General features: G+C 47.5%; 1 long non-coding RNA gene across 1 annotated transcript; it reads left to right on the top strand.

Moving 5' to 3' along the window:
• The first annotated feature begins 308 nt into the window (after window positions 1-308).
• LOC102372396 lies at window positions 309-23,147 on the top strand. The gene is made up of 3 exons (XR_324078.3): window positions 309-1,391; window positions 10,832-10,885; window positions 22,878-23,147. It is a non-coding gene; the product is annotated as an uncharacterized LOC102372396 (long non-coding RNA).
• The last annotated feature ends 1,902 nt before the right edge of the window (window positions 23,148-25,049 follow it).

The following is a 25,049-nucleotide window of genomic DNA, read 5'->3' as shown; positions in this document are numbered from 1 at the left end:
GGCTCTCACCTTCCGGCTTGTTTTCGGCAGCCATTTCCCCTCCGCGCGCCACATCCTCCTCCGCCTCCTCGCGACCGGGACCCAGGCGCGCGCCGCCTCCCCCCGGTGCCGCCGCCGCCGTCGCCGGGCCTGCCACACCGCGCGCACCGCACACACCCCGGGCCGCCCATTGGGGGAGCCTCCGCATTGACATCTCCGACAGCCAATTGCCGTCCGCGGGGGGTGGGCACGGCGAGGGAATGGGACCTACTGACAGGTCACCCAGCCAACCGGCGTGGAAAGGCATTGTACTGACATATCCCTCAGCCACTCAGCAGCCACACAGGGAAGACAGGCAGAGGGGCGGGAAGTACTGTATTGACAGGTGCAGTGACCGATCAGACAGCGGAGCCGCCTCACTGACAGCTCCTTTCGCCAATCACCGAGCAAAGGAAATGGGCCCCGGAGGCTGACGCACAGCGCTGACCTCTCCGCCAGCGAACGGAGAAGGACACTGGACAAACTGACAGGCGCGACGGCCAATCGGAGGGGAGAGTCAGACGCCGGCTGATGACGCGACCTCCAGCTCTGCGAGCAGGCTTGACAGAAGAACGCCTCCTCCTCCCCCTGTAACCCTAAACAAAGCTGCTGATTGGTGCGGCCGGGCGGGCGGCACCCAATAGACGCGGCTGGAGTGGGGTGCGGCGCGCTGGTTGGCCGCGGCGCTGTGAGGCGCCGGGCTGAGCCGTCCCGTGAGGCGGCTACTGATGCGTGCGGGAGCGCTGCTCTGGGCCCTGCTCTTGGCCGAGGCGGCGCGGCACGAGCCAAGCGCAGCTCCCGGCCCGCGTGTGCGCAACTCCCCGGAGCACAGAGAGCCCCGCGGGAGGCGCTGCGCAGGGAGCGGGGCGGGATCCCGTGCTCCGCTGCCGTGAGCTGCGTCGTCCTGCGGCCGCGGGCGCTCCCTCCAGGCCCGGCCTCATTCACCCTCCAGCTGCTGCAGAAAAAGAGCGGAGCGTGACAGGCAGCGGTGCTGTTCCCCGGCCGCCCGGGGCACGAGGGAGGCAGGAATCTTGCGGTCAAAATGCGCTGTAGGTTCCCGTGCACACCAGGGAATCCCGTTCAAGCCATGCGTAGCAGTGCAGTGACATGTCTCCTCGCTGCCCGGTCTGTTACAACCGTGCATTAAAACTGTATTGCAAACATACAAGCGAAGGCTCAGGTGGAATCTTCAGAAAGGCGAGGGCTGTTTTCCAGAGGCTCCCGACTGCGCGGAGGTTCGGCACGTGTTCATAGGGACAATGCAAGATGTATCCTTCATGAAGGTTAAGTGCCCTGCCAGGCTTCCAGCCCCTGCTTCAAAGCATGGTAGTGCCACAGCTTCACACTGAATTCTTGCAAGTTTTTTTTAAAGTGTGGGTAAATCCTCTAGTTTTCTCTCTTTCCAGTCTTTGAGCTGGTTCACTCACGTTTTCCAAACAAAATCAGCTTGAGGGAGGTAGCATGGAAATTTTTGATCAAAACTATTCAAGCTTGGCACAATGATAAACAAGTGAATACAAGATTTTACAGTGGAAAATGCTTAGCAGCCTTAGCCAAAGGTTCTGCCTCCGGTAGGCTAGAAGATGTCACCCATTACACTCAAGGAAATGAGACAATTGTATTCTTTACTACACACATGGAACTGTCCCTTCAGTAGGGAGATGCTGATTCCTAACACATGATCAACAGGGTTTTCATTAAAGATGCACTAATACATAAATCACATATTGGATCAGCACCAATAAAAGGAAAATTAACATTGTTGGCAATCAGCTCTTTTTGGGCAGTATAGCCGATAATGTCACCGATAAATGCTGCATGTATGCACGCAGTCACAGCATGCAAATGGCCAGGAATGCAGCATGGCAGCGTGGAAAGCAGCATCCTACTAGTAAGTCTGTGGGGGAAGGGTGTAGAGGGGGCAGATCAAGGCCTCCATCGTGAGGGAGAGAGTGGGGCAGGGGCAGGTGCTGCCCAGCCAGGGCAGTAAATGCAACCCTGGGGTAGAGCTGTAGGTTGCTCATATGGGCAGTGTGGGGGACCTGGGGAGGGGCAGGCAGCTCCCCACCACTGCATGAACCCCAGGAGAGGCATGGGAGCATGTGCCACCCCCAAAGGTATGCACAGGGTGAAGGTGGGTTGCCCACTCTGGGCTCGAGGCAGGACAGGTGGGCAGGAGCTCTGGGAGGAGGGTCTATGGGAAATTTTGGGGTGGCCATAACCCACTCCACAGCCCCCACTCCCAATGCTGACCCTGCCCATCCCTCCCCTGCCTGTCCAGAGCACAGCCCCAGCCCAGCCTCCCACCAGGAAGAGGCGAGCGCAGCTCCTGGCCACAAGCCCGCAGTGGGCAGCCTGCCCTCTCCCTGCGCACAAATCCAGGGGGGCATGCCCCCCATGCCTCCTCCAGGGGTGCGCGCAGCAGCAGAGTGCCAATTCCCTTCCCACCCCCCTGCAGCCTCTGGACGAGCCACCCATGACTCTACCCCGTGAATCAGCAATTTGGACACAGACACAGCTTTAAATGTTTTTTCTACCTCGAGGTACCAGCGCGGCTCGTGAATGCTGCAATGGTGGGGCAGATGGAGTGTTCCACAGGAGCGCACGCCCCCCCCCCTCCCCCAGCTCAGCAAGCGGTGCCTCCTGGGTCTGGGGGGACACCCAGGGTCCCCCCGTGGCTGCTTGCCAAGCCAGGGAGCACGGGGGGGCCCCCTGCACACTCCTGGTGGACCCAGAAGTGGACCGGAAGTGCTTGTGGTCCACTTCCAGGTCTGCTGCTGAGCACTCTGGGGACCCCGCCATGCTACTGTGGGATGCTTCATCTGCCCCACCATCGCAGCATTCATGAGCCGCCTGCTACCTTGAGGTATGTAGAAAAAACATTTAAATCTGTGTATGTCCAAATCGCTGAATCTCTCTGAATCGATTTGAAGAGTTCTGATTCGATTTAGAGAGATTAAAGGGTCCCCTGATTCGATTTGGATTTGGACATTCGGCCACCGAATCAGGCTGAATCGCTACCAAATCAAATCAGGGACTGAAGCTTCACACAGCCCTACTGGTTAATAATTGGCCCAAAAAATCTTTACCAGTGCATCCCTAGTTTTCATGTCATTTCGTCATTTTCTTTAAAACCAACAGTGATTCTGGCACTCTTACTAAACTAACCCTTTTCTGTCTTCCACTTACCTGGCATCTCTGTTTTCTTATGATACGAAAAAATGGCTTTTCAGTTACAACCTCAGGTCTCCATTAGTGTCAGACCAAAGTATCAAGTCATTATCTCTTCCTAACGCGCTTTAGGCCAACTGCCATCTGTGCACCAGTGGCTGCAGGCTGCATGCATCCTTGCCACACACGTTCTTCAGGGACTAGAGATCCCTATTGTGCCTATCAGCATGTTTTCTTAGTAAACCTGTGCCAATGTGGTTTGAAAAAGGAAGGGCTGGACACATCACCAGCATCCCTAAAATTAAGAAAATGGAAGATCCTTAGCTTCTGCCATGGGCTGCACTGGGAGCTAATTTAGTGAAAGAACAAGATGGAGGGGAAATGTGACATACTTTGGGTAGTATTTTCCATCTTATTAAAAAAATGTCTGTTTTTTATATTAGTCTTGAATGAAAGGTGTCCATTACACGTAGTAGTTTCAACAAGTTTCTATACCAGGGCGGGCAATTATTTTGGGTGGAGAGCTGCTTACAGAGTTTTGGCAAGCCATTGAGGGCCACATGATAGGCAGCCAGGGGCAGATAAATATTGTCTAAATTTTTTAGGGGCCTTGCAGGCCAGATAGAATGGCGTGGTGGGCCGCATCCAGCCCCCAGGCCGCATTTTGCCCACCCCTGTTCTATACCATCCTACACCACGGCAATATCAACACAAATAAAAATACAAATTTGGGGGCACTTGAGCATTAACCCGTTTCTAAGATGATTGACTACTCATTTGTACGCTTTGTTTTCTGTCTCAGCTAATTTCTAATCTATAAAATATCTTTACCATTCATCCTATGACTACTTTGTTTTCTTAATAGCGTCTTTGTGAGGGACTTCATCAAAGGCTTTTTGGAAGTCTAATAAATTGTGTCTACCAGTTCTCATTTATCCACTACCTTAGATAATTTTATTAGGTTGTAGAAGCATGTTTTTCCTCTACAGAAACCATGCTTTCTTTTCTTTATCCCATCATGATATTTTTAGTTATTTTTCCTGCTAATTTACCTGATATTGAAGTAAGGTGTGCCTGTCAGAATTGTGCTTAATCACATTTTGTTATATTAATTGGATCCAACACATTTTGGAAATCACAATCTCCAGTTGACCAAAAGTAGCTCTGGGGCTGCTACCAGTCTTTCCATATTCTTTCATAAAGCCAGGGATATGTCCAGTCTCCTCTTAAAGACTTCCAAGGTAGGGGAGAGCACCACCTCCCTTGGAAGCCCATTCCAGATTCTAGTAACCCTTACCGTAAAGAAGTTCTTCCTTATGTCTAGTCTAAATTTGCTCTCTGTCAGTTTGTGGCCATTGTTTCTAGTTACTCCAAGGGGCACCTTGGTAAACAGAGTTTCTCCTGCTTCTTGCTGCACCCCACAAAATCACCTCTCAGATCTTCTCTTACAGAGGCTGAAGAGGTCCAGGTCCCTCAGTCTCTCCTCATAGGGCCTTACCTGCAGGCCCCGAACCATATAAGTGGTCCTCCTGTGGACCCCCTCTCGAGGTCATCCACATCCTTCTTGAAGTGTGGTACCCAAAACTGAATGCAGTACTCCAGCTGCAGCCTCACCAGTGCCACATAGAGGGGAAGTATCGCCTCCCTGGACCTGTTTGTGATGCACCTGTTAATGCATGATACAGTGTGGTTAGCTCTGTCAATCACTTTGCTACATTGCTGACTCATGTTCATCTTTGAATCAACTATGACTCCAAGATCCCTTTCTGCTTCTGTGCTGCTTAAAATTAATCTCCCATTCTGTATATGTGTTGGTCATTCCTTCTCCCTAGGTGCAGTACTTTCCCCTTATCCTTGTTAAACTACATCCTATTTTGTTCTGCCCAATTTTCCATCCTGTCCAGATCCACCTGAATCCATTCCCTTCAGTATGTCTACTTTGTCCCACAATTTGGTGTCATCCATGAATTTGGATGACACCATGCCCTCTTCCAAATCACTGACGAAGATGTTGAATGTCACTGGCCCGAGGACCGAGCCTTGGGAGACACCACTGCCGGCATCTTTCCAGGTTGATACCGACCTGTTCACCACCACTCTCTGGGTGCATCCCATTAGCCAATTTGCCACCAATCTGATTGTGTAATCATCTAAGTCATAGCCACTCAGGTTTTTTTTTATGAGAATGGGATGTGATACCATATCGAAGGCTTTTTGTGATACCGTATCAAAGATTCCTGCATCTAAGCAGTTTGTGACCTGGTTGTAAAAAGAAACAAGGTTTGTCAGGCAGGATATATCTGCTATGAATCCATGCTGGTTGCCCTTCAGTATTATTTTGCCTGCTGGACTCTTTATTTATGCATATTTTCTCTTGACACTTCTAACAGCTAGCTTACATTTTACCTGTCCTATATAGTTTCTATTAACATCACTTGGGCTAGTTTTTTGCAGGATATCTTCTTGGCCTCCATGAACTTTTTTAATTTGACTTTTTATTAGAGGTGCACTGATACATAAGTCTGATATTGGATCGGCACCAATATTTAAAAAATTGACTGTATCGAAAATCAGCTATTTTTGCCTGATGTGGCTCATAATTTGGTTGATAAATACCCCATGCATAAGCGCAGCCACAGTGCAGCACATAACCAGCAAAGAGCACAACCTGGCAGCTTGAAAAGCTGTGTCCAGCTGGTAAGTCTGTTGTGGTGGAAGGGGAGGGGGAAGGGAAGGGGCATGGGGGGAGCAGATCAAGGCCCCCACAGTGAGAGTGGGAGTGAGGCTGGGGCAGGCGCTGCCCAGCCGGGGCAGGGCAAGGCGCAGGATGGAGCTGTGACTCGTCTGGGAGGCACAGGAAGTGGGGAGGTGGCTCCCACTTCTGTGAATGCCCCAGGAGGACATGGAGGGTGTGTGCCCCCAGATCTGCACCGGGTGAGGGGGGGCTGCTGCTGTAGGCTGGGGCTGAGGCTGCACCGAGAAGGCTCTTTCTGGCAGGGGCTGCGCTGGGCTATGCGCAGGGCAGAACGGGCAGCAACACTAGAAGGGTGAGTTGTGGCAGGGGCTATGGCGAATTTTGGGGTGTCTACAGCCCCCCCCCATGACCCTCTCCCCAGCACCGCCACCATATGCCCTGAGTCCAATCCGGCTCAGCCCCTGTCAGGAACAATCCAGCGCAGCCCTGGCCCCAGCCCGAAGCAGCAGCCCATCCTCCCTCAGGTCTTGACAGGAAATCAGCAGCTACATTTGCTCCACCAGCTTGGTGTTCCACTCAAAAATATAAAGGTTGTAAGACTAAAGGCAACCTTGTTAAATGTGCATTTTCAGTTTTGGCTGACTGGAGCCACTTGAGTGGGGTATGATCAATTATAAAAACAAATTGTCTTCCCAACATATAATATCATCTGACCCCAGCGCTCTTTCCTGTCCAGGGCAGGGGCTCGAACTCAATGACCTAATGAGGTCCCTTCCAACCCTAACATCTATGAATCTATTAATCTAAACAGTTCCAGCCTCCCAGCGAATAGCTAAGCACTCTTGCTCAACGGTGGAATAGCATGTTGCTGGAGGTGATAGCTTCTTGCTCGCATACGCCACCGGTCTTTCCTCCCCACACTCCTTTTGGAACAGTATAGCCACCAGGGCTGTGCCCAAGGCATCAGTCTGTAAGTAAAAGGTCTTTTGGAAATTAGGGATATACAATACCAGTGCCTGGTATAAGGCCCATTTGATGTCTTCAAAGGCCTGAACAGCATCATCCTTCCATTTGACCAGATTTTTCTTACCTCTGGTTAGGTCTGTAAGTGGAGCTGCTATGCGAGCAAAATCTCTTATGAACCAGCGGTAGTAATTAGCAAACCACAGAAAGGATCTCACTTGTTTCAAGATTTTAGGGAGCTTGTATCACTGCAGGGCCCCAACCTTATCGGCTACTGGCTGGATTCTGCCTTGACCCACAATGAACCCTAAGTACTGGGTTTCACTTTTCCCGAGGGAATATTGCTTTGGGTTCACAGTCAAGCCTGCCTTACATAGTTCTGACAGGACAGCCCGTAGGTGCCAGCAGTGATGTCCCCATTCTTCTGAAAAGATGATGATATCATCGATGTAGGCAGACACATTCTTGATGGAGGGGCCAGGACTCTGTCCATCAAACTCTGGAACGAGGCAACTGCCCCATGTAGCCCGAAAAGCATTCACTTAAAATGAAACAGCCCCCAGGGGGTACCAAATGCCATCTTCTCTCGATCCTCCCTTGCCATTGGTATCTGCCAGTACCCCTTCGTGAGGTCAATTGTTGAGATGTACCGGGCAGTCCCAATTTTCTCCAATATGTTGTCTATCCTGGGCATGGGGACTCAGCTACCTCATTTACTTTTTCGAAATCCAAACAAAATCTGAGTGTACCATCTGGCTTAGTAACTATCACCAACAGGCTCCTCCAGGGGCTTTGTGATTCCTCGATGATCCCTAGTTGTCACATTTGTTCTATCTTCTTCTTGACCACATCCCACTGATGTCTGGGTAGCCTTCTCCATTGGTTTCAGACGACACAGCCCACTGGAGTCTTGATCCTACGGTTGATGCCTCATGCCTCCTCCAGGGTCTCCTTGAAGACATCTCAGAATTAATTTATTATTTCCTCCAATCCCTCCTGTTGGTTTCTTCTAGCATCCCCTCCACCACTGGGTGCCTCCCAACCTCCGGGGATAGTTCTGGACCTCCCAGGTCCCCATCTTTCTGCATCAACCCCCTCTCCTGAGGGTGCCACTTCTTTAAAAGGTTAATATGATAAATCTGTTTCCTGAGTTTAGGTTCTGTCCTCAGCACCTCATAGTTTACTGGGGCCACCTTCCTAATCACCCAAAAGGGTCCTTGCCAGCACACCAGCAATTTGTGCATATCATCCGGCAACAGCACCAGCACCTGGTCCCCTTCCTGAAGTTCTCTTTCCTAGGTGTGACAGTTATATAAGCATTTGTGTCTTACCTGGCTCTGTCCCAGGATCTCTTGGGCGATGCTCCTGGCCTTCTCCAGTCTCCCTAAAATCAGTTACCATCTTCGGGGTCACGGATCACCCTGGTTCTGATTCAGTCTATCCTTCACATATGAGGTCTATCAGTCCCCTGGGCTGGTGCCCATAGACCAACTCAAAGGGAAAATATTGTGTGGACACTTGTGGGGCTTCTCTTACTGAAAACAACAAAGGCAGCAACATTTCCTCTCACTTACTGGGGTCTCCTTGTATCCTGCCTGAAATCATGGCTTTTAAGGTACAATTAAAGCACTCCACAAGGCCATCCGTTTGTGGATGGTACACCAGCGTTCTGAGCTGCTTGATTTGCAATGTCTTACATCGCAAATCAAGCAGCTCAGGTCGGCTGACATTACATTTTTTCCCTGGTCTTTTAGGAGTTCTTGTGGAATCCCTACCCAGGATGCCCAATTCGTAAGTGCTTCGGCTACCTTGGGTGCTGTCACCGATCGTAGCGAGACCGCCTTGGGAAATCAGGTTGCATAATCTACGATAACAAGGACGAATTGGTATCCTGCCTGGCTCCGAGGAAAGGGTCCTGATATATCCAAGGCTATTCAATCAAATGGTTGCCTGGCCAATGGGAGAGGCATTAGTGGAGCCCGTGGTGGTTTTGCTCCACCGGTCTTTTGGCAAGCCGGACACACCCGGTATTCTCAACCATTTTATAAATCCCAGGCCAGAACACCCATCTGGTTAGCCTGGCCTCTGTCTTATCTCTCCCCATATGCCCCCCTATAGGGAGGTTATGGGTCACTCGGAGAAGGGTCCTCCAATAAGATCAGAGCACCAATACCTGGGTCTGTTCATCCCCATCCCTTCCCCTTTCCATGCAGTATAGCACATCATCCCTTACCTCAAATCACGGACTTTATGCCATCAGGTTGGGGTCTAGCACCTCATCTTCTCTCCTTGCCAGGCACTCACACAAAATGTTTTGATAGAGCAGTTCTTGGTTCTCTTCCCGGAAGGTGTTCTCTCCAATTATCTGATCCAAATCTAACTCCTCCTCCTCCTAACTGGCTGCCTCTCCAAAATAGACTTCCTGGGTAAGGTATTCCTCACTTCCCAGTTTTCCCATTAACCACATCACCACATCTCGCAAGTGTGACCAATCTACGCCCAGAAGCATGGGGCAGGGAAAGGTTTCAGCTAACCCCACCACCAACTCCTTGGTTTAACCCAGCATGGTCAACCAGAGCTTCCTTCATTCATACGTGTATGAGGCCCCATGGATACAGACCATGCTTACTACACTCTCTGGTGTACCCAGCTGTGGGGGGGGACCAGATCTGCCCTTACCATGATCTGAATACATCCAGTGTCAACTAGCGCGGGGATTATAGTGTCACCTATTCTTACATCAATCAGAGGTTTAGATTTTTTTCCAGGAGCCCTCATGTCTCCCAAAGCTGCAGTCCATTTTTTCCTCATGGGGGTAGTCAGGCGCAGCTTCGGTTTGCTGCCTCTGGTGGCAAAAACAGGCCAGGTGCCCCTTTTCCCCACACTGGTAGCATGTATAATTTCATGTGGTTCCCCATTTCAAACCTCCCTGCTCACAGCTCTAGGGAATTAAATCTTCCTCCCCTTGAAACCTCCCTCTGCCTGTCCAGGATGGGTGAGGGTCCCATTCCTTTCTCTATTTAGGGGTGCCTCCTCAGTGGATTTAGACTGATGCCCCTTGACCCCCTGCTGGGCACTCCCCCCCCATCAGTCAGGAATTGTTCAAGTATTGTCATATCTACCACTTCCTCTAACATCTCTTCCTCAGGGTGCAACCAATGCTCTGCTAGATCTCTTAATCTCTGGGCAAGTGAGTGTGACTGAAGTTCCTCCCCTCACTTCTTTGCCTGAAACTTTTGCTTGTACATCTCGAGGGTCAGCTCCAGGCGATACAAGATTGCAGCTTTGACTTTGTTGTAATCTCTAGACTCGGACCAAGTCAAGGCTCTGTATGCTGCCTGTGCCGGTCTGATCAGGAGGGGCCGTATGTAAGCAGCCCAGGTGGTGGGATCTCACTTAGCCGCAATAGCTGATCATTCAAAAGCCTCTAGGAAGGCTTTGACGTCATCTTGGGGGCACATCTTGGGCATCAGGGCTCTCCCCCCGGGACCAGTGTACCTGCTGTGCTTTGATTATCTCACTGAGGTCCTGTTGTCGTGCGAACAGCTGAATCCTGGCCTCAGCTTCTTGTGTCCTCATTTGTATGAGCTCCTCCATTTGAGCCTGGTGTCCTTGCAAAATTCTTAATGTCAGGGTGTGTGCCTGTGGCCAATTGGGGTGGGGCCAATTGGTGGGGTTGACTTCATGAACTCCATCTTGCCAGGGTGTATTCACTGCTTCCCAGCCAATGCACCACTTGTGGCCAGGTGGGGTTGACTAACAAAATCTCTCTCTCTGGGGCTATCCTGCCACACCTTGATGTGATGGAAGAATAAGAAGTTAATTCCCCAATGAGAGAGGGTGTAGGAAATCACCCCAAAAGCAGGAGAAAAGTAAATTGGTCCTTATCACAGCGTGCAGTCTTCCTTCTCCCTTCACCACAGTGCAACCCACTCCCCTGAGCCTGGCAGCTTGCCTAAGTCTCTCTCTCTTTTTCCCGTGCAGGGATCAGTGGATTCTTCCTCCGTGGGACTGTCTCTCCACCTGGGGATCAATCCAGTAAGTATCTCCCCTCTCTCACCTCTTCACTTTGCCAGCTGCTGTGGTTATCTTCACCCGGTCAACTGGTCTGATCGGCAATCTGCTCCAGCGCTGGGTTTGCCGCTCCTGGCTTTCCCCGCAGATTTTCCTCACGCCATGCCCCAGGGGACAAAGAAAAGACCCCCGGCCCTGGTCTCTAATAGTTGCTGGCTCTTAATGAGGTGAAATTCCCATCTGGTGTGATCGCTTTCCCAACTGTGCCTATTAAGTAATTATCCTTGCCCCACCCTGACCCAACTTTCCCCTGTGCCTGCAATGCTGTAGCAACAAAGCAACAGGGCTGTTCCTTGCCCTGTTACAGGTTGTTTATTTGAAACATCAGTAATTACTTTTTGAACCAGCCAATGTGTTACTATGAAGTTATACCACCTTCTCAGAACTCAAAAGCAGAACAATAAAAGGAGTCTGGTATTTCCTCGCTAGAAATAAAATGGCCAATTGAATGTTGCAACGGTCAGACATGAAATGACTAGGGCAGTAGCTCCTTGTCTGTGTGAGACTGAAAGGGCCAACTAACCAGGAGAGCAGAGTGGGAAAAATTAGTATGGACTAAGTTATTACACAACAGGAAGCTTTCAAGGTAATTTTTTTTCCTAATGGTTAAAATCTGGGGAAAGTAGCTTGAAGTTTCCAGAACTAGAGTTGTGAATACTGGTTGTATGAACTAGTTATATTCCTATTTTCCAATTGTATGTAATATCCATATAATTTTACAGCTGCATTCCTGTTGGTATGTTAAGTGTTCTCTTTGGCCTCATCCAGATGAGCACGGACGTGCAGTATGTGGCGCTGCAGACCTGACTGCAGCACCGCACATGCAGTCATTCCCTGCACTACTACCTTGCAGCACGGGGGTTTTTTTGACTCCGGGAAATATCAAAGTAAAAAAACCCTGTGCTTAAAATAGCAGGGCAGCGCACACGGCAGCAGCATACACTGCCCAAAACCGGAGCCTGGTCTGTTGGAGCTACACTCCAGCTGCCAGCCGTGCTCCTAGCTGCAGGACCGCTGCAACTGCAGCTCCCCAAGGCCCCCAGGACCCCAGGTAAGGCTTCTAGGGTCTAGCCTCCTCTACCCCACCCAGAGTAACCTGCTGTGCACCAGAGGGTTCCCTGGGGACAAGTAGCAGTGGTGCAACCCCAGAGAACAATCTGCAGCTATAGGATTTCATACCCTTCTCTTCAGGGCTCCTTTTACTACTTTAATATACAACTATTTTACTCAGATTCAACATGTTAGACATGTCCTGTATCCTGGTCTAGGCTTTTCTGCAGGGGCTTGTCTACTCACCATAGAACTACATTTCATAGAGCACCTATGTACAGGCAAGTCTGAAATTAACTCCCCTTGTAGGATCAAACACAGTATGATAATGTGCTAACAACATAGCTAGTCCAAGCTTTTACTACAAAAGCATGTATAAATAACTCTTCTGCTAGCTAGTGCCACAAACAAAAGAGGTTTTCTTTAATTATCTAGGAAACCTTTCCGGGAATTTAACACCAACTCAAACTCCCCCCAGAAGCCTGGGAAAGTAAATTAAGTTGCTTGGGTATCCTTGACAAGCAAATCTCCCCTACTTGCAAGCACTGACTGCCAACTTTTAACACAGAAAGAACTTTACTGGAATAAGTGAAAAACGGTATACACTTTGGAAAATCAGTATTTAATAAATCAACAGTACCTAGCACATAAATCTCCTACATCCTCCCCAGACTGTCTTGGAAATAATTCTAAACTGAGTCTTCCTTTCAGTTGTGACTGGTGAGACAATGCATCCTAGTTTTAGTGACTTCCCTTTGTTGCTGTGCCCTCCTCATGCTTTTTTTCTAGGCTTGGCAGAGTCAAAATCTATGTGAGCCCCTCCCTTGTCCCTGAGGGATGTACTGCTATGTAGTCTACCCCAGCTGTAATGAATACAGCCTAGGAACTGAATAGGGAGGCCCTCAGAGGACTCCCTCAGCTTGACTGCTGCTCTCAGTGGCTTCAGCCCAAGCCATCTCCGCATCATTTCAGCTCTGTCTACCCCTAACAATACCACAGTACCACAATGAGCCTTCATAAAGACACCTGCATAATACAGAAACCAAGAAAGCAGCCCTTTTCCATACTTGTCTTCTTTAGGTATGTCTAAATTCCCTTGCTTGACCAATCCAGGCTCAAGTTATAACCCTTGAACCCTGGTATATTTAGTACAATGCTCTTGTCCTTTCATTACCCAACAGAGATAACAACATTTTATTCCCTCCAAACTCAAAGCTTAACTCTATTTTCACCAAAGGGCCCCAAACTATAACATAACTGAAATGCAAATGAGGCCTGATTTATTCAGTTATATCCCCTTGTTCATCCATCAGTGCCAACAGTGAGCTCCCTGTACCATGCAGGTTTTCCATCAGGCACATCCAAGCAGCCCCATGCCAATTTTCCCTGTTCACCAACAAGTGTCAACAGTAAACTACCTGATCTCTAGGGATGTAGGTGGTAGGGCTTACATATGTCACAATACATTTTGCGCTCTGTGTTCATTTTTTCAGAGCAGACCATTTCACAGTTGTCTGGTATACTGCCTGAATAGTCTACAATTGCATGTTCTATTTATTACTCTGTGCTTATGACATTTCAGACATTTCTGCAATATCTGGTTTCTCTTCTACCAAACAGTTTAGTTCACCCAGTTTTCCTTCCAGATTTCTGCTCTAAGGTACAGACACTTCTAGGTTTGTTAATAAAACTAAGCATGTTTTCATGTGACAGTTGCTAAGAGAGCCATTGGCCTCAGCTGGAATCTGATATGCTCACTGATCGTCATGGGCAGTGTTTTTGGCTCATTCATTGGCTGTCCCATCTACAGTTGTAAAGCTTACATTTATATCTATTATTCTATGTCTAAACATCACAGAGCCACTGAATCTTTCATAACATTGTGAATATTGACAAATATTGATGCATTAACTGTTGATAATGCTGATGGAGTTACTTCAGTTTAATTGGAGTGAACAAACTTGTTTTAAAAAGGCAAATTACAACATAGAACCTTACAAAAATCTAAGAAAAGATAGAAGAGAGAAAGTCCTGAACCAAAAAAAAAGAAAGAAACTATGATTTCCTTACATAGTGGATATCCCAGAATAGTCAGGTAGAGGAATTTCTGCAAAACACAGTAAAATCCTATGCAGACTGAATCAGTGACACCTGATCTGCAGTAGGTTCAAATGCCCTCTCCCATTCCTTCTGACTTGCCTCTTCAGTCTTACTCAACCAGTCAGTCATTTGCATCAAAAGTAAAGGAAAGACCTGAGGCCAGAGTTGAAAGTATTCAAACAACTTAATCTCTTTTAATTGTGGGTCTCTATCTCCTATACAATTGCAAAACATTATTGTTAATGTTATGTCTTCTGAAGATCTCAAAGCACTTTAAAACTCTAGCTAATGTAACATCTAATTAATGTGACACCGAGAAGGTGCACTTGGAGAACACGTCACCTGACATGGAAAGATACAGCACAAACTGGAATTTTAGCAACACAGTAGTGCCACACAATAGTTAAAACCTGAGATAAAGAGCACAATGCTTTGTTGTAACAAAGGAGCACCTGAGGAATCAGAACATAAAGTGGGAATTTGGCCAAGACATCAAACTATCCTTATCCTTTTCCTACTTTGGCAAAAATGGCATGAAACTTAATTGTTCACAGGTGGTCAGAACCTTCCTTTTAAATAGCAGCCAACAGACAGTCTCTAGCAGCACAGTTCCCCCAAGTTGTTACCCATGTCATTTCCAGCAGCACCTATGTTCTTTGGAGTTAGCATGGCTCCAAACATAATAGCTGATAGACACCTGCTTCCCCTCCTTCAGTGGAACTGCCAAACTGACATTATGGCAACATCTCATCTCTACGGCATTTTTGCCTTAGGTTTTTGTGGAGAAAGAAACCTGCCTACATCAGTTCTGCAATCAGATAGTTGTTGTTCAACTTGTTTTAGACATAGACAGGTACTTGTGGGAACAGAAGACAGGAACAGATACAAGTCTTAACTTACATTAAACGGCAAAGAATCCTTTGCTTACAGAGGTTACCTAGTGAATTTAATTTTAAGACAACTATCTAGTCATTTTCTCTGCAGAAACAATAATGAAATTGCTAACTAGATAACTAAACCATCGATATCAGGTTAAATCATTACATGTAATCTAGTAATGTAATGGTACCATCTGGTAGTGGAAGAGGCCAGGCCAGGCATCCCCAAGGTGAGAGGTTCTAGAACATTGCCACCAAGAGGAAGCATTGTGTGGCAGTGGTTGGAGATGCCCTTCTGCGGTAGACAGAGGAACCCATCTGCCGGCCTGAACTGTTGTCTAGGGAAATCTGCTGCTTGCCCAGAGCCTAGATCCAAGCTGTCACGGAAGGATTACCATGACTCATCCAGCCCTCTGACTACTACTCCATGCTGCTCATCCATGTGGTACAATGATATAGCCAGGGGTGATCCCAAAAAGATCAAAAGTGACTACAGGTCTCTGAGTTAAAGGGTGAAGGAGACAGGGGCTCAGGTGGAGCCCAGGCAGAAACAGACACATCCTACAAATCAGTGCATGGCCATGCAGATCGTGTTGCCGCCAGGGCTTTGGTTTCTTCAACCATGGGATGTTATTCTAAGAAGAGGGATTACTAGAAAGTGACAGGATCCACCTGACAGAGGGAAGAGCATCTTCACAGACAGGCTCACTAACCTAGTGAGGAGGACTTTAAACTAGTTATACTGGGAGGATGGAAATCAAAGCCCTGAGGTAAGTGGGAACCTGGGTGACCTGAAGGAAGCAGAAGCAAGAGGGGGCAATAGGAGAAGCGTTCTCATTCTTCCTGAGAAAGTAGGACAATTGGGTAGTTACCTCACGTATCTATACACGAGTGCACAGAGCCTGGGAAACAAGCAGGAAGAATTGGAAGTCTTTGCACAGTCATGGAACTATGATGTGAACGGAATAACAGTCACCCTCTCCATACACCGAAGAGCAGGAAAATCCCTCAGTAAAACAGAAATCTTTAACTTTGGGAAGGCTGACTTCTGCAAACTCAGAGATTTGGAAAGTCAGGCAATTAGAGGCCATACCCCACTAAATAAGGGAGTTCACAAGGAATGGTCATCTCTCAAAAACATGATCCTTGAGGCACAGGGGAAAGTCATTCCATCTCGCAAGAAATGTAAGCAATGGGCAAGGAAGCCCCCTTGGCTGAACAAGGAACTGTTGGATCTCATTAAACTCAAAAGAGAAGCCTACACCAGTTGGAAAATAGGAAGCATAATGAAAGAGGACTACTCAGCACTCACCCACACCTGTAGGGAGTGGTCCAGAACAGCCAAGGCACATACCGAACTCAGGCTAGCTACAGGGATCGAGGACAACAAAAAGTCCTTCTTCAGCTATGTGGGAAGTGGAAAAAAGAACAAAGACAGCATTGGGCCCCTGCAAGATCAAACAGGGCAGCTGACATCCAACAGCCAAGAAAAGACCAGTCTCCTAAATGACTTTTTCGCATCAGTTTTTCACCCTCCCAAGGGGATCACATTGTCAGAAAGGATGTGAACCATCCTAGGAGTGGGTGGCAGGCCCAGAATTGATTTGGATCAGGTGAGGGAACACCTTGAGAAACTGAACATTCACAGGTCTGCAGGCCTAGACGGAATGCACCTGAGAGTCTTGAAGGAGATGCCAGACATCATTGCATCCCTTTTGGCAAAGATATTTGAAGATTCGTGGCACTCAGGCGAGGTCCCGGAAGATTGGAAAAGAGCCAACGTTCCTATCTTCAAGAAAGGGAGGACCCAGGGAATTATAGACCAATAAGTCTGATGTCCGTCCCTGGAAAAATCCTGGAGAAAATTGTCAAGGGATCCATCAACACCAGACTAACGGAAGGCAAGCTTCTGAAGGCCAGCCAACATGGCTTTGTGACTGGCAGGTCTTGCCTGACCAACCTCATCTCTTTCTATGACCAGGTGACACAAGCCCTGGACAAGGGAGATGATGTAGATGTCATATATCTGGATTTCAAGAAAGCTTTTGACCGAGTTCTTCTCAATGTCCTCATGGCTAAGCTGGGGAACTGTGGTCTTGATCATCTTATGGTCTGATGGGTAGGTAATTGGCTACGGGGTTGGACCCAAAAAGTACTAGTTGACAACATGGTGTAGGGTGACCAGTGGAGTCCCTCAGGGCTTGGTACTTGGGCCAGTACTCTTTAACATCTTCATTAACGATCTGGAGTCGGGAGTCAGATGTGAACTGGTAAAGTTCACAGATGACACCAAATTATGGGAGAGGGCAGTCACACTGCAGGACAGGCTGGGGATACAGGCTGACTTGGACATGCTGTCAAGGTGAGTTGATCAAAACCTGATGGTCTTCAATGTACAGAAGTGTAAGGTGCTGCACCTCAGTAGGAAGAATCCTCAACATACTTACAAGCTTGGCACTGCTACACTCGCTAGCACCACAACCAAAAGAGACTTGGGGGTCCTGATTAACCACAAAATGATATGAGTCACCAATGCGATGCTGTGGCTGGCAAAGCAAACGAAACTCTGGCATGTATCTACCGATGCATCTCAAGCAAAAACAGGGATGTCATCCTCCTGCTTTACTCGGCCTTGGTGAGCTGAAGTATTGTGTCCAGTTTTGGGCTTCCCATTTCAGGAGGGATGTGGAAAAGCTTGAGAGAGTCCAGAGGAGAGCCACTCATATGATCCAAGGCCTGGAGAGCAGGCTGTGCAAGGAGAGGCTGAGGGATTTGGGACTCTTCAGTCTGGAAAAGAGAAGGCTCAGGGGGGACTTGGTAGCAGCCTATGTAAGAGGGGTACATCAGGACCTGGGAGAAAAGCTGTTCACCAGAGCTCCCTAAGAGATAACAAGGTCTAATGGCCATAAACTCCAGGAAGTCCGATTTAGACTAGGCATAAGAAAAATGTTATTTACAGTGCATGTGTCCACGGTCTGGAACAGACTCCCCACAGAGGTGGTGCAAGCATCTACTCTGGACTCTTTCAAAAAAAATCTAGATATTTTTCTTGCTAAGATCACTTGGTCCCAACTGACTTCCTGCCTATGACAGGGGGGCTGGACTCGATCTGACGAGGTCCCTTCCAGCCCTTAATGTCTATGAAATCTATGAAACAGAGACTTCATGGGATAGCTCGCATGGCCGGAGGAGCATTGTCATAGATGGGTATAAATTTCAAGAAGGACAGGCAGGGGAGAAGAGGAGGAGTTCCTTTTTATGTAAAAGAGCTGTATGACTGCTCAAAGCTCCAGTGTGAAATGGATGAGAGTTGAAAGTCTCTGGGTTAGGGTCAGAAGGGAGAGCAACAAGGTTGATGTCATGGTGGGTGTCTGCTATAAACCACCAGAGCAGAAAGATGAGGTGGATGAGGCTTTCTTTGAACAGCTAGCAGAAGTTTCCCAGTCACAGGCCCTGGTTTTCATGGGGGACTTCATTTACCCTGACATCTGCCAGGATAGCAATACAGCAGTGCAAAGGCAATCCAGGAAGTTTTTGGAGAGTGTTTGGGACAATTTTCTGGGGTAAATGTTAGAGAGGTCAACTTGGGGCTGTGCTCTTCTTGACCTGATGCTCACAAACAGGGAGGAATTGCTGGGAAACATAGTAGAGGATGGTAACTTAGGCAGCAGCGACCATGAAATGATTAAATTCAGGATCCTGAGGAAAGGAAGGAAGGAGAGCAGCAGAGTAAGGACCCTGAACTTCAGAAAGGCAGGCTTTGACTTGCACAGCAAGTTGATGGGCACGTTCCCCTGGGAGGCCCGTCTGAGGGGAAAGGGAATCCAGGAGAGTTAGTTCTACTTTAAAGAAACTTTCCTGAAGGCACAGGAAGGAACCATCCTGATGCTCAGGGAGACTAGCAAGTACGGCAGAAGACAGTTTGGCTTAGCAGGGAACTCTTCAGTGAGCTAAAACACAAAAAGGAAACTTACAAGAAATGGAAATGACTAGGGACAAACTACTAGGGAGGAGTAGAACAGCATTGCTTGAGCATGCAGAAATGAAATCAGGAAGGCTGAAGCACAATTGGAGTTGCAGCTAGCAAGGATGCAAAGGGTAACAAGAAGGGTTTCTACAAGTATGTCAGCAACAAGAAGAAGATCAGGGAAATTCTGAGCCCCTTACTGAATGGGGGAGGTAACGTAGTGACAGAGGATACAGAAAAGGCTGAAGTACTCAATGGTTGGTTGGTTTTTTTACCTCAATCTTCACAGGCAAGGTCAGCACCCAGACTACGCACCTGGCAGCACAGTTTGGGGAGGAGGTGAGTAGCTTACAGTGGCAAAAGAACAGGTCAGGGACTATTTAGAAAAGCTGGACATGTACAAGCCCATGGGACCAGACAGGATGCAGCCAAGGGTGCTGAGGGAGTTGGCTGATGTGGTTGCAGAGCCACTGCCATGATTTTTGAAAATGTATGGTAATTGGGAGAGGTCCTGGATAATTGGAAAAGGACAAATATAGCACCCATCTTTAAGAAAGGAAAAAAGGAGGATCCAGGGAGCTACAAACTGGTCAGCCTCACCTCACTCCCAGGAAAAATCATGGAGCAGTTCCTCAAGGAATCCATGTCTAAGTACCTGGAGGAGAAGAAAGTGATTAGGAACAGTCAGCATGGATTCAGCAAAGTCAAGTCACGCTTGACTAACCTGATTGCCTTCTATGATGAGATGACTGGCTCAATGGGTGCAGGGAGACCAGTGGATGTGGTATACCTTGACTTTAGTAAGTCTTTTGATATGGTCTCCCATAGCATTCTCACAAGCAAGCTAAAGAAGTACGGGTTGGATGAATGGACTATAAGATGAATAGACAACTGGCTGGATCATGTTCAGGGGGTAGTAGTCAATGACTCAGTGTCTAGTTGGCAGCCAGTATCAATTGGAGTACCCCAGAAGTCGGTCCTAGAGCTCATTTTGTTTAATATCTTCATCAATGACCTGGAAGATGGAATTAAGTGCACTGTCAGCAAATTTGCAGATGACACCAAGCTGTGGGGAGTAGTAGATATACTGGCGGGTAGGGCTAGGATTCAGAGAGGCCTAGACAAATTGGAGGACTGGACCAAAAGAAATTTCATGAGGTTCAGTAAGGACAAGTGCAAAGTCCTGCACTTAGGATGGAACAGCCTCATGCATCAGTACAGGCTGGGGCTGACTGGCTAAACAGCAGCTCTGCAGAAAAGGCCCTGGGGGTTACAGTGGACAATAAGGTGAATATGAGCCAGCAGTGTGCACTTATTTCCAAGAAGGCTAACAGCATAGTGGGCTGCATCAGTAGGAGTGTTACCAACAAATCGAGGGAAGTGATTCTTCCCCTCTATTCAGCACTAATGAGGCCACATCTGGAGTGCTGGATGTATTTAGTTTAGAGAAAAGAAGACTGAGAGGGGATTTAATATCAGTCTTCAAGTACCTGTGGAATAGTTCCAAAGAGGATGGAGCTAGACCAGGGGCAGGCAGTTACTTTGGGTGGAGGTTTGGTGAGCTGTCGAGGGCCACATGGGTAGCCCTACCTCTTGACAGGTGCCCCATCCCCTGGGTGCCATCTTGGGACTGGAAGTCCCACCCCTAACCCCTGACCTTTGCCACCAGACATCCTGCCTCTTGCCCCCGAGAAATACTCTTTTTGGGAGGGAGGTGTTGCCATCTTAGAACCAGAAAAAAAACCCAATCATAACTAAAAGTCAAAAACATATTTTAATTTTATTACAAAAAATATTTTTATCATTAGTTGTGTTTGCATACTGTATATAGAGGTGATTGCATAATAACTCAAAATAAATTCTTAGTCTCTTGTATTGTGTGGGGGTGTGGTGGGGGTGTATGGTAGGGGTGTATGGTGTGTGTGGCGGGGGTGTATGGTGGGGGTGTATGGTATGTGTGTATGGGGTGGGGTGTGTTTGTGGGATGGGGTGTGGGAGGGGTGTGGGGAAGTTTGTGAGGAGATGTGGCTGTGTGGGGGGGCATAGGTTGTGGGGGTGTATCTCTGTGTATGTCTCTGTGTGTGGTTTGTGGGGTGTGCGGGAGGGTGGGAGGGGTGTAGGGACCCCCCCCACATGCTCCCCCTCTGGGCAGCAGCAGGTGGGGATGCTGGTGCCTGGCTGTGGCCAGCACTGCACATGACTGTGAGAAGTGCAGCCCCTGTTGGGCTGTTTGTTTCCCTGGCACTCCCCGCACTTGCAGGGCACAAGAGGGAAACCCCAGCCTGCTCCAGTGCCTGGGGCTTCCCTCCTGTGCCCCGCAAGTGTGGGGAGCACGGGGGAAGCTAGTGGCCCGGCAGGAGCTGCGCTCCTCACAATGCTGGCCGGAGCCAGGCACCAGCACCGAGCAGAGAGCGCCCCCCTGCTGCTGCTGTCCACACTGCCTGCCAGGGCTGTGCACCATGGGGGGAGTGTGAGAGGGGTCCCCATACTTCTCCCCCACACCCACACATATCCATCCAAGCTCCACGCTGCTGCTGGCTCCCTGGACACAGGCTCTGCACTGCAGCCAACCCCAGGCCCGTGCTCCAGCCCAGCTGCAGCCCTGCCTCTGTCCCCCCTTCCCTACCTGCTGCCCAGAGGGAGCCCAGGAAGCCAGCAGCAGCAGCCCCACCCATGCTAGCAGGCCAGCCCTTCTGCCCACCAGGGTGGGAGCGAGGTATAATGGGATTGTTGGGGGCAGGTGTAGGCGCCTTGCTCCCACCCTCTTGGGCGGAAGAGCTGGGCGGGGCACAATTTGTTGGGGGACGCCGCAGCTGGATGAAAGTGCCTGGTGGGCTGGATCTGGCCCGCAGGGGGCATTTTGCCCACCCCTGAGCTAGACTGCTCTGAGTGGTGACAGATAATAGAACAAGGAGCAATGGTTTTAAGTTGCAGCAAGGGAAGTTTAGGTTAGATATTAGGTAAAACTTTCTCACTGGCAGAGTAGTAAAGCACTGAAACAAGCTACCTAGAGACATCTCCATCCTTAGAGATTTTTAAGACCCTGGGTAGACAGAGCCTTGGCTGGGATGATCTAGTTGGGGATGGTCCTGCTTTGAGCAGGTGGTTGAACTAGATGACATCCTGAAATCCCTTTCAGCCCTAATTTAACATGATTCTATGATTTTACCTTTCCATTTGTGCAACATCTTTAGCTCATGGTCCACAATTACTCCAAGTGTTCCTGAATGAATGAGCTAACATCAAAACCTAAAGGACTCTTTCAATGAAATTTATACTGAACCCACTTTCTTTCAGTATTTAGCCCTCTGTATGAACTTATTTCAAACTATGTTATCAAAGTTCCGATGGAAAAAAAAACCTCCAACAGACAAATAGTTCTACCTTGAGCAACTTGGTGGTGTGTGTCCAAAAACAAAACAGATTTAATCATCTGACACTGCAGGACAGACCACCATTAAAAAGGCATGTCTTTTTTACTCATTAGCTCTCTACCTGGGGAAGGGATAACCTTGAATTTCATGAAGCTCAAAATATATTTTCTTGAGCAATGAGACTCCATTTTCTCATTGGTGAAGTTCATATGCTTTGAACATTCTACCCTCAGGACTTGTCGTGAACACAGAATGCAACGCCAAGGGAGCACTGCTAACCTGTATGTATTAAGGAACTGCTCATGTTGGCAAAGTTTTCTCACAGAGGAAGGAAAGTTCATTCTTAGAAAAAGGCTTATTTTGGAGCATAGTTATTAATAACAGTCTTGACAACTAGAGTTTTCAGACTAAGATTGATACTGCTTTGGAGTACCAAAACTCTGTTTTTGTCAGAAAAAAGCCACAACCTAATTTGAGAAGAGTAAAAAGGAAGTAGTATTATTAAAACAAGAACTTTTATCCACTGTGATTATAGAGGAAAATGGTCTTTTCTTTCCATGTTAACCTTTTCTTTTTTCTCTTTCCAGCTACTGTAATGATCTGATCCAAAGACCATTGGGATCAAGAGGAGAAACTCACTCTCTGATTTTTGTAGACATTGGTCAGCCCCTTGTACCTGCTTTTTCACATTTCCTGGCATTCTTATTTTTCCTTTCATTTATCTAACAACAGGGTGCATATTTTTACACAGTATATAGAATTCTGAGCTACTTGCAGAAGAATATATTTGATATTTTATTTAATAGTCTACTGATTTCTGCATTGTTTTCTGGGAGGGCAGGGTGTTGTTGGTTTGTTTGTTTTGGAGTTTTTAAATAAATATTTTAAAAGGAATAATTTTGGAACTTCCAGCAGACTACATTCAACTATTGTTTCTGTTTACACAAAATAATCTTCACCATCAGCTCAACCAAAAGTCTTTTTTATACCGTTTGCACAGTTGTCTGAGTTAATAGCAATTTCCTTCCAAGAGTCATTCTGTGGCAAGGGGGTTTGTGTTAAGCTTTTATGGAAGGAAAGTTTTCAGTGGCTTACTTGCCTTCTCTCTGGCTTTATGGTGTTATCCAGGAAAGTTCTGAAATAGATCTTATTGCTGTCCAAGAAACGCTTAGTATCTTGAGATCTGATTCTACTTCTTTCTCTGCCCTACTGTTCGGGTGTGTCTACATGAGATATCACATCATCATAGCAATGCACTATGGTGACATAGTGTCCACAGGTATCTACATGTGACCAGCAGATACTGTGCTGTAGCGGCACGCTCCCCCATTATAGCGTGTCGCTACAGTGAAGTAGCTGCTAAAAATAACCATGCGCCATGCATATGGCACAGTATAGACGGTTATTGCACCATGCTTTAGTACTTCCGAAAGGTAGCAGCATTGCTGTAGGACAATGTGTAGAGATGCCCTTTCTCTTCTCTTCCCTCTAAACCTATCCCCAGTGCTTGACATGTGCCTAGAAGTGTCCTCACAGAGCTAAGTCTAACTTCCTCTGCAGCATTTCATGTTTCTGAATATCCAGGAACAAAGAATATAGCTTAGCAAAAATTCAGCTTTCCATGTTTGTACGCTGCAAGATAATGTCTCAGTTTAGGAGCAAAGTAGTCAAAGAATCAGTGCCTAGTCCAACTTGCTAGAACTGATGTCAAGGAACTTTTGCTATTTAAGAGTTTCTCCAGAAACAAAGTAAATTGTTCTGTCCTCTTAAAATGGAAAATGCCTTGGCAGAGTGATATATTATTTGCCTGGCTGCATTTTCTCTCCATCTCCATCAAAGCTTGAAGAGTACTGGCACTTCTGCCTTCTCAAGCAAAGCTTAGTGTAACTGGACCACATCTAATGCTTGCACAATGCAAATGAAGATTGAAATGGTTGTTTCCTTTGATGTGTGTGACTAAGTGCTCAAAAGGGATATTTTCCCCTTGATCCTAAGCAAAATGGAACTTCTTTAGAAAGACCTGTTGGTTTCCTATATTTCCTGAGGACTGATGCAGTTTTTGAGCAAACGACTGAAGCAGGTTATGGTAAAGACAATGATTTTCCTCTAAGAAAGGAAATTTTCTTTTCCTGTTTGTAGCAATTGTTAATGTCATAGAGCCTGAGAGGCACAAAGTAAAGAGGAATTTAGAATGACCAGCTTGTTGGCTATCTCAGCTCAACCCTCAAAGATAAAACAGTTTATATGATAGAGAAGCAAAAGATACTAGGCCTCCTAAAACAATAAGTTGCAACGTCCATTTGGGATAATCAAGCAGCTAGAAAACTCTCCAGCATGGGTGGGTGTTCAGAACATATTAGAGAGTCCTACATAGTTTGTATCCATTCTAGACTATTCTCAGTAGAGTGATCCTTGGAAGCAAAGCACATTGTACATATTCAGCAGTCACATAGTGGTTGCTCTTTTCTACTTGCTTAATAAAGAACAAATCCTGAGCTGTAGAAAGTGTCTTCTATATTTAAGGTTGTAAGGCAATTTCCAGATACAGATGTCAAATGTTTACTGACATCTTCATTTGAAGACTCAGAAGAAATTCAACATACTTTAGACTTCACCCCAGTTGCTAAGTACTGCCTATGACTCATAAATTCAAATTCCATCATGTTATATAATGGGTTTGGACTATGAGGTGAATCTGAAAGTGTTGTTTATAGGACCCTCAGTCTCCCAAACCTACTACTTCTACATCTCTATCTCAT

The sequence above is a fragment of the Alligator sinensis genome, unplaced genomic scaffold (genome assembly GCF_000455745.1).
Source record: "Alligator sinensis unplaced genomic scaffold, ASM45574v1 scaffold322_1, whole genome shotgun sequence".
Classification (NCBI taxonomy): domain Eukaryota; kingdom Metazoa; phylum Chordata; order Crocodylia; family Alligatoridae; genus Alligator; species Alligator sinensis.
Note: the sequence above shows the minus strand (reverse complement) of the source record. Positions and strands in the feature narration are given on the sequence as shown.